We start from the raw sequence: 10,446 nt of genomic DNA, 5'->3' as shown, positions 1-10,446 counted from the left end.
AGCCAGAATTATTACAAACTTTGTTACAATCCATAGCCCAGTCAATAGCTCAGTTGGTCAAAGAATCATCAGCTCAGTCTCCAACTTCGCCACCATTATTGTTCCAACCTTTACTTCAGTCACCCTCAGTTCAGCCACCTATTCAGTCGTCATCTTGACCTACTCCTCCTGTACAACAAGCTAAGTCGATCCAACCCGAAAAGAACTGTTTTTCATCTGTTCAGTCTAAGCAGAGAGACAAACAACACAATATTGTTATCAGTCCTCAAAAGCTGGCCATTTCAGGAACTGTGATGCACTTCAGGGCCTCCCCAGAGGCTGAGTTTCAGCCCTCAGCGCACTCTGGACCCCTGAAGGCTAAGAACCCAGCTGAGGACTGCACCCAGCTGTCGCTGCCTGAGCAGGGCCAGTGCTCCGCGCAGCTGCAGTCAGCCATGTGTGTGCCAGGGGCCTCTGTGCCCGCTGGTTCAGTGACTGTTTCCGCTGGAGGGTCCGAGGGACCGCTCCGGCCTCCTGTCTCCGCTGGAGGGTCCGAGGGACCGCTCCGGCCTCAAGTGTCGTCAGCTGGGGGTTCGGGAGAACCCAGCCAGCCTCAAGTCACGTCTGCTGGAGGGCCCGAGTCGCCCGTCCGGCCTCAAGTCACGTCTGCTGGAGGGCCCGAGTCGCCCGTCCGGCCTCAAGTCACGTCAGCTGGAGGGCCCGAGTCGCCCGTCCGGCCTCAAGTCACGTCAGCTGGAGGGCCCGAGTCGCCCGTCCGGCCTCAAGTCACGTCTGCTGGAGGGCCCGAGTCGCCCGTCCGGCCTCAAGTCACGTCAGCTGGAGGGCCCGAGTCGCCCGTCCGGCCTCAAGTCACGTCTGCTGGAGGGCCCGAGTCGCCCATCCAGCCTCAAGACTCGTCAGCTGGAAGTTCAGGAGAACCTAGCCAGTTTCCGGCCTCGTCAGCTGGAGGGCCCGAGGAGCCCGTCCAGCCAGCCGCAGCTTCATCCACAGCTGCAGCCTCCTCGTCCTCGCCGCCAGCTGCAGCCTCCTCGTCCTCGCCGCCAGCTGCAGCCTCCTCGTCCTCGCCGCCAGCTGCAGCCTCCGGGGCCTCGTCCTCGCCTGGTCCAGCTCCGGCTTCAGCTTCGGCGTCGCCTGCAGTGGCCTTCTCTTCAGCGTCATCGGCTTCGTTTGACCCAGCCTCCGCCTCAGCTTCAGCCTCGTCTGGTCCAGCCTCCGCCTCAGCTTCAGCCTCGTCTGGTGCAGCGGGGGCCACGCCACCTGCAGCCGCAGCTTCATCCACGCCTGCAGCTGCAGCGCTGCCGTCGGGTTCCGCAGCCGTCTCGCTGCCGTCGGGTTCCGCAGCAGCTCCGCCTTCGCCTGGTCCAGCTTCTGTTCCGCCTCGCCTCTGCCGGCCGCTTTCCAGGCCTCTACGTTGGCATCATGGTCGTCGAGGACGGCCTCCAGATAGAACTCGCCGCCACCGCTGGCTTCGCGGCCAGCCTCCGGACCTGCTCAGCAGCCGCCGTTGCCGTGTGCACGGTCGGCCGCCTGAACTGTATGCCCGTCGCCACCGTTGCCGTGTGCACGGTCGGCCGCCTGAACTGTTTCCACGTCGCCATCACTGCCTTCCACATGGTCGGCCTCCGGAGATGAACTGCTCTAGACTCCTGAGTTGCCAGCCTCTGGGCTGGCCTCCTGAGCTGTGTTTTGGGACCCTGTTCTTGAACTCCACTGTGTGTGTTTGTGTTTTGGACGGTTCCTGTAACTCGCTGGAGCTTCTTTTGTTTGGTGTTTACTTTGAAGGTTCGTGTTCTAGATTTCCAGTTTTATTCTGAAGGTCTGTTTCTGTTGTCATCGTGTTCAGCTTGTCTCCTCAGGTCGTCTTGTGTATTAGAATCAGCTGTGCTCCCACCTGTATGTCATTACCTGGTCTCCTTGTTTGTGTGTGTGTGTGTGTGTGTGTGTGTGTGTGTGTGTGTGTGTTCTTGTGCATAGTTAGAAGCAGGAGCAGTCATTTTGGAGATGGAAAGCCTTACAGCACACAGGAGGCTGTGGAAATGACCGAGTGCACTGTGACTGTGAAGATGGCTCCTCGTCCTCCTCTGAGGAAGGATCAGATGTGGAAACACACCAGCTGGAGTCCAACTCTGACTCATCTGAAGGTGCGAGAGGAGATGATTGAAGCAGTGACAGGATGGACTTCTACATCTCCATATTTAGGTCTCTCACACAGACTGCAACACTCTGCTATGTCCCAGCAGTCTCAGGTTCCTGTGTGACAAACCTGCACTGGGAACGTTTAGAGAGGAGCAGAGGAACTGCAGGCTTATGTAGGGATGCTCATGTTGTGCGGTGTTTACAGGTCAAAGAATGAATCAGTTAAAACCTGCAGGGTGACGCTGCAAACCCCTCCCATCATCAACTGTAAGGGCAGTGTGACGTTTGCATGGACAGAACAAGAAGAGCTGCAGCACCATGTGTGAAGCTGACATGTAAAGACCACATTTGTAGCCTCAGCTGGAGTCTCTCTTCTTTAAAGGGTTAAAATCCAGAATCTATCATTAATACTGGATATTTATATTTCAGGCTGAAGTGGTTTTAAAAGACTGAGTCATTTAAAGGAAAAAGAATATTACTAAATAATTTAAGTATTTTTACAGCCATTTGTGGGGAGGTGGCATTTTTTTTTTTGTTAGTATGAGTTTTTGTAAAAAACAAAAAAAAAAATCTGACACTGTAGAAATAATAACAGCATTTAAGGTAAAAGACGATTTTCAGAATTTCATTCACATTTTTCCTTCAAGCAGCAGATTTTCCTTTGTGATTAAATCTCTTACATTTGTGTTTGTCATACAGGTGAAAATCCTACATGAAGGTTTCCGGGTGAAACTAACTCTAAGAAGATGTTCAGACCTAAACTGTGTCAGGATGTTCTTAGTCAACACTGAGCTTAGATTGTTGTGAAGTATCCACGGGTGTTTCCTCTTAACAAACAGAGAGCCCTGGGGTCCGTTCTTCGTACCTCGCTTACTACATCCAAGATCAAATGACACATCCAAGATCAAATCATCGCGCTAACCTTGAGCTCGCTAATCCGGTTCTCCGAACACACCTGTTGTTGACGATTAGTACAGCTGGATGAAGTAATCTGAGATCACTGGGTGGCTTAAAAGGGGCTACGCATCGATAGTAGAAACATTGATCGGCAACCCTTTGATTGGTCGGCGAAGATGTCGAAGGAGCGCGCTCAGTATTTTTCGGCAGCAGACCAAGAACTCTTGATTGAGGGATTTCAGGAGTTTCAGAGTTTAATTAAAACGCAAGGGAACACTGCAAAGGCTGCAAAAGCAAGGAGAGAGGGCTGGCAGAAAGTTGCTGACAAATTAAACTCGTAAGTAATTTATTATATTATATTACATTATATCATATCATATTATCTTATTTTATATCATATTATATTATATTACATTATATCCTCTTTCACATTAGAGCCACAACAGGACCCACTAGAACATGGGAACAAGTAAAAGTGAAATATAAGAATATTCTACAGAATGGTAATATTTATCACTTATATTGCTTTTAGTCTATGACAAGAGACCCTGGAATAATCTGTTTGTTTGTTTATAATAGCAACCAAGAAAAGGGCAGAGCAAATAAAGACAGGTGGTGGTCCCGCACCCCCTCGTCACACCCCTTTTTGTACTGTGACATTTATTGACATTGTGGGTTTTTTTGTGTGTAGTTTTACATAACACTCCATCGATATCTCTCTATGAGCACACCGTCGCACTGAGCTAAAGGATCCCGTCTATCCCGCAATATCCGCTGAATTCTGAAAACTCTCCTTATCAATCTTGCACCTTCCTTGCTCGCGCAGACAAACGGACAGGACATGGCTGCGACAGACTTCCCAAATCCACCTTCGCTTTTATAGCCGTGGTCTCTCATCTTGATTACACGGTAATTTCCTATTACTACTCTAAAATATGAATTACATCTGAAATAATCAAATACATGAAATAGAATGATTAATAGTACATTTCCTTTTTTTGAAAATGACCTGTATGTATCTGTATGAAATCAATAAAAGAATCAAATACTGCATTATCTTTAGTTACACTGATAATATTTATTTATGGAAAAACAGTGGAGAAATATCGCTGTTGCTTTCGTATAAATGAAGCGGACATACCTGAGTGGCTGCGATCTAATCCTGTTTACATAAAGTAAACCTGCTCCCAAGCAGGTTTACGCTTACGGATCTGTTGCTATGACAGCAAGTCCCGGATGAGCTTCGGAGAACCGAACGATCCAAGATCACGCGAAATCGTCAACATTCAAATCCGGCTAACTTACTTAGCGAGGTACAAAGAACGGACCCCAGGTTTGAGTTTGGGGGAGTTTGAGACAGCACTGCCACCAGGAGGTCAAACTGAAGCACTGAATGTGATAATTCTCACCCAGCAAGCTGCTCATAGTTTGCTGACTCGAGGTAGTTCCTGTTTTACTTTGAAAGTGTATTTTCCTCACAGCTGTGTCCCAAAACGTCGGCTGCATCCTTCGGAGGACCCGGCCTTCGCGGTCTACGTGGGCCGGGTCCTTCGAAGACCGAGAAGGCCGGAAGTGCGAGGCTGTGAAATGGGACGGTCTAGCCTTCAGATCTGCGTCACCGCTGTGTCGGTGGAGTTTAATAAACTCGGTCGTCTGCTCCTTGCGATCTAAAATATAACAGGACACTGGCGTAAATTCTCGACCGTCTCACACTTCTGTTTAATCAGTTTTCTTTTTGACGTTTATTCAGCTGTGTGAAAATCCCGGAGGAACCCACCCGATGGACTAATAAAGTTTTATTTAATCTAATAACTTTGATCTCAGCCAACCCGATTTACTCACGAACAAATAAAACACCGAAATAAGGCAAACAATTAAATTTTTAAGTTATCCGAGTGACTTATATATCATGTTTAACCTGAGTAGCGAAAGAGCGGGGGGTCTGAAAACGATGACGCTGAGTCCGCTGCTCTCGCCTGCTCGAGCGACCATTGAATCCCCCGGTTTGCTATCGAGCGGGTGGGTAACAGACGTCTCCGAAAACGTCGGCGCACTTTTGCAAATATGCGATGTCTTGATAAACCAAGCAGATATTTGAAATTTACACCGCCACTTTCTCGCCTGAAAATATGTTAAAAGTTTATTTTGTGACCCAGAAAGATTAATAAGACTAATTTTAAAACTTAGTAGCGGCCGCCATTGTTGGCAGCTGAAATTTGGCTGGACCGCGCTATGAATTCTGGGATATGGTGGGCCACGAAGGACACACCCAACCCATCCTTCAAATTCGGGGAAATGAAGGACGCATTTGTCGGCTGGATTTGAAGGAGTCAACGAATTGGGACAGCCTTCGTCGCCGGGCTGTGACGTAATCGGCCTTCAAATGCGGCCTCCGGAGGATGCAGCCGACGTTTTGGGACACAGCTCACGTGTCTTTGGCCATTTTACTTCTTGTATTTCTACATATTCAATTTCTTGGCTGTGGCTGAGAAGTCAGTTTCCTCGAGCAGGTTTTTATAAATCTTATAAATGATACACAGCAGTAGCTCTCAGGCTGCTGTTACAAGTATCAGGCACAGCAGCCGTGCAGTTATTTATCTTGAAACAACTGTAACGTCCACGTTTCAATTTTATTCTCTAAACAGAATTTAACAACTTCTTTTCTGTTTAATCATGAATAATATATTTCTTCGTTATACACTAATACTCTTTCGTATGCTGGAGCCACCTCTGCACACCATATTTTATTTTGAAGGATTGAGACAGGAAGGGCTCATGCTGTTATTGGTCTCATTGGCTGTGTCCGAATTCAGGGGAAGGATGCTTAAAATGCCATATTTGGAGGCAATGACGTCACAGCGACGCGACGAGGACTGTCCGAATTCAAAGAGTACTCAAAATGTGGCGACAAATGCGTCCTACTTTGCCCTGAATTCTAAGGATGGTCCGATGTATCCTTCATGTCCTACTATATCCCAGGAGTCATTCCGGGTCATAGAGGAGATTTGTTTCTGATAACGATGGTGGTCGAAGCAGGAGAGGAAAACACTTTCATATGTAAGTATATGAAAATCTGGTTGTACAAAAGTTAAATTATTATAGCGGTCGTTTTGTTAAGCTTTGGGCATCTGCATAGACATGTTTCTTTTCTTTAAAATAACCGTAAACCAGCTTGTATCGCGGGTCCCGCGATTATTCATGTATTGCCGCTTACATACAGCTAATTTTGATTTTTTCGAATTGGTGATATGTTGTGAGGAACAAAGACCAAATGGCTTAATTTATTAAAACGAGGAGAAAACGATCACCTCTTCACTGGGGTGAAGAATTGGGCCGCTACGGCGTGGATGTACAAGAATAAATCAATTTACACATCATATTCATATGAGTACGGTCCTATTGACCCTCATGCTGTACAGCAGCGGTCCCCCAACCTTTTTTGAGCCACAGACCGGTTTATGTCAGACACGGAGCCTTTAAGGTATCGCGGATAAATACAACCACATAAAATGATCCGACCAAGACAAAAACTGTGGTATTTTGTAAATATAATAATAAACCTGAATGTACTGTGTAATTGTGTAACTTTATTAGCAGTGTCCTCCTGAAAATGCGCCAATATTGACAGTAACATCCTCCTCTCTGCCGCTTAATGCTCTCTGGTCGCTATGGTAACGTGTAAATATTTCTTTCGAAATAAGACACACAACTACAACAAGGGAAAGACTCAGGGAAACCGAGTTAACGATAAAAACCCTGAAAACCATAAATTTCACACCGGAGCCTTAACTCTGTGGCCCGGTACCAAACGACTCACGGACCGCTGCTGTACAGAACCTGTGATATCCAGACGGTGTTCCTCTGGTGTTCTGCTGTGAAAACCTTTGGGCTTAGGGATTAACATAGTTGCCATGGTGTCCTTTCTTCTCTTATTTGTTGTGTGTGATCAGGACAATTCTGGATAAGATGGACCTGCAGGGGAAAGTCACCCCCTTGCAGGCCAGAAGACATGAGATAACTTTAAAGAATACAAAGTACGTATGTGTGTTATCAAGAAGATAATTCTCAAGAACACATTTTAATAAATGTGCAATTACTAAGAGTTGTTGTGGTGTTTTTATTTGCCTGCTGTCATTTTTGATTTCCTCTGCCTTTAGGATTACAAGTATCCAGGCTCAGGAGAGGGGGTCAGTGGGAAGCCCACTGCTGCTACTTGGCCCTGGTTTGCCCTCATGGATGAGGTGATAGGACAGATGCCTTCCATTAAGCCTCCTGTCCTAATTTCCTCTCTCCCTGAGGACACTCCAGGGCCAAGCGCAGCAGTGGGTGACCAAAACGACAGCGATGACGAAGCGGCTCAGCCACCTACGACAGGGAGAAAGAGGAAAAGAGACAGGGATGATGAGCTGCTAGACCTCATCACAGAGGACATGAGGCAGCAAAGAGAGGCTGAGGAGAGGAGAGCAGGGAGAGGACGGACAGACTGTTTTCACTTCTAGAAAGATTAGTTCCCAAATGAGTTATGTATTGAGAAATTTATTTATTTGAATATATTTGTTACATTGTTATATGTGTTGCATTAGTTTAAAGGTTTTATGTTATTAATAAATTGATTCAAACAAACAGTAATTGTCACTGAACTCAATTTGATGTACAGGCATTTGTAACACGTATGAACACAACGCTAACTTTGAACAATATTACTTGGATATTTATTTGATAGCAATAAAGTAAATAACAATAACAATTAAACAAGAGTATTTCAAATACACAGTATGTAAAGATGGAAAAACAATATTTTCAGTTGTTCACACAGGATTAACCTGAGTGACCTGTTCCTGGACCGTTTCTTTAACAACTGTAATAGATTACAGGAAGTCTCTGGCAGTGTTGCTGAAGCTGCCCGAGCAAGATCAGACGTGGATGGATGGGCTGCTGCAACTGAGACCTGCGGTTTGTCTTTTCTGGTCGGCGAGTGGAGAATCACACAGGGTGGTCTGCAAAGAGAGCTTCAGGATGCTTCCTCCCACTGTCCACTGCATCCTCCATCCACAGGGTTTGCAGGGCTCACTCATGGCTGCCACACCACTAAGATGTTTTCAGAAATATGCAAGCAGGAGATGGTGGATGCTATATTATTAGTATAATACTTGTAACTCTGTAGCAGACAACAGTTTGATAAAGTGCTATGTATAAAAACAAACAAACAAAAGATTAGATTCTATACGTTTCAAAGATATTTAGTTTATATATTTTATATGATACAGTACATGTGTGAGAATGACCGATGTTGTGGCAAAAAATGATCGTCTGCCAAAAACTGATTTCCGGTTTTTGCCCTAAACTGATTGCTCATATTTAACCTGCCATGAATAACTTGTTGGTCTATAATACGTGAAACATGTCAAATGTGTCCCTCATTAGTGATATCAAGTCACTCTTAGCCACCAGCAACATTCCAGTAACAAGGTAGAAGCTGCAATCAGTTTTTGGCAGTGACCTTTATATATCCTTTATTCATCCAGTTAAAAAAAATCTTATTGACATTAGAAATTTATTTTTTAAGAGTAATCTGGTCAAGAGGACAGCAGACAGCGCAACAAATATATCAATTGTACCTACATTATAACCAGAGTTATAAAGATACTTGAACAACAGGTAATTATTGTATATATAAAACCCCTTAGTAAACCATGTTCACCGAAGTCTATTTACCAACATACATGAAGATATTTCACATATTACACTCGGAAACATTGGAAATCAGTTTTGGCAGGCGAACACTTTTTTGGCACAACGCCAGCAATATTTCAATTATCCGTGTAATTAGCTAAGTAATTCCTAAATGCGTGTAGATTAAAGGAAATTATTTTACCTGGATATGATTGTCTCTGATGAGCCTAAGGTACAAAACGTGCGGGCGACGACGATAAGGTTTTTCTAGCTCCTCCAGAAATAAAATTGTTCAAACAACGGAGCAACATTTCTGGGTCCATTTTAAAGTTTTCGCGCTGTGGCGCTAGCGATCGGGAAAAACACGCAACTAAGGGCGGAGTTGAAGGCTAGGAGGCTGTCCACAGCCCATCTGTTATGTTGGATACTCATTGTTTGTTCAATAAAGTTTCTATGGAGAAAAAAGGGGGCTGTCCACAGCCGCTCACTTCCTGACTACCTGTCCGTCTAAGGACACTACCTTGTGACGTAGGTAGGTAGTGTCCTTATGAGCATCCTTCCCCTGAATTCGGACACAGCCCTTGTTCCTGTAAAGGTCTCAGTAAAGTTTTATTGAATCTACAGGTGAGCCAGATTAAAAGAAGAGCATTTAATCCCTCCAATTTAAAAGTCTATTTCAGGTTATTAAAACAAAGGGCATTTATTGTGAAAGGCTAGAGGAGGAAGTGATGTTGCAGCAGCTTCGCTGCAGAGTTAAAGGAGAGGACGAAGGAGACTGAAGACAGTGTTAGGAATAAAAGAAATATTTTTAATGTGTATCTGCTCATTATCCTGTTTTATGTACTTTAATAATGAAGGCTTGTAGAGCAAGGCCACCTTTGACTCACAAATAAGAGCTCAGCCAGACTGAAAAACAGGAAGTTTTAGTGCACAAGGCATATTAATAGATATAGACACAAAAAAGAGGAACTCTCCATATAAACAATGTTCAAGCCTGTGTGACATGTAAAGTACTGAAATAACACCATATAAGTCACAGCTGATGATTCTAATGTTAGAGACTGGCGTCTGAGCTGTGCAGGTCTCTCTCTCTTCCGGAAGATGATTAAATAAAGAAATATAACTGTTTTAACACACTACGAGTCGGTTTTCTCTGTTTTGTCATGGGGAAAAGGAATCGGGTCTAATAACAGTTAAGAGATAATGACACTCCTCTGTCTGTCTGTGAGGAGTAACAGAGAAGCGGGAGCAGCTTCATTTCTCCATGCTGAGCTCCAGGTAGGAACTCCTGCTCCTCCGTGTGTCACCTTCATTCACTGTCTGACAGCTCGGACACACGTAGGAGGATAAACGAGGGTCGAAGAAGCTGGAAAAGACACACAGTTCATGTAACAGTGTTTAAATAATGATAATAGATAATTATATTTTAATAACTGTTGTAAATGTATTTTAATGCTCTTATAATAAAGCAGTTAATGAACGCTGTATAACTGCTTATATTTAACTTCCTTCTATGCAGCAGTGGTTTTCTCTTTATTTAACAAACTTGCATGAACTTCAGTTACAGCACACCTGAAAGTGTGCAGCAGGGCTCCTGGTTGTGCTTCACTAACTTTTCTCTAACTGACTGCAGACGTCTGTGTTCATGACGAGCAGCTTTAAATGCTGACAGACTTCTTTCTGTTAGCATACACTCACACACTGCTGAACTGTGTTATTTCATTCATTTGTTAAAGAGAC

This window comes from Oreochromis aureus, linkage group 3 (genome assembly GCF_013358895.1).
Source record: "Oreochromis aureus strain Israel breed Guangdong linkage group 3, ZZ_aureus, whole genome shotgun sequence".
Lineage (NCBI taxonomy): Eukaryota > Metazoa > Chordata > Actinopteri > Cichliformes > Cichlidae > Oreochromis > Oreochromis aureus.
This window is presented reverse-complemented; position numbering follows the sequence as displayed.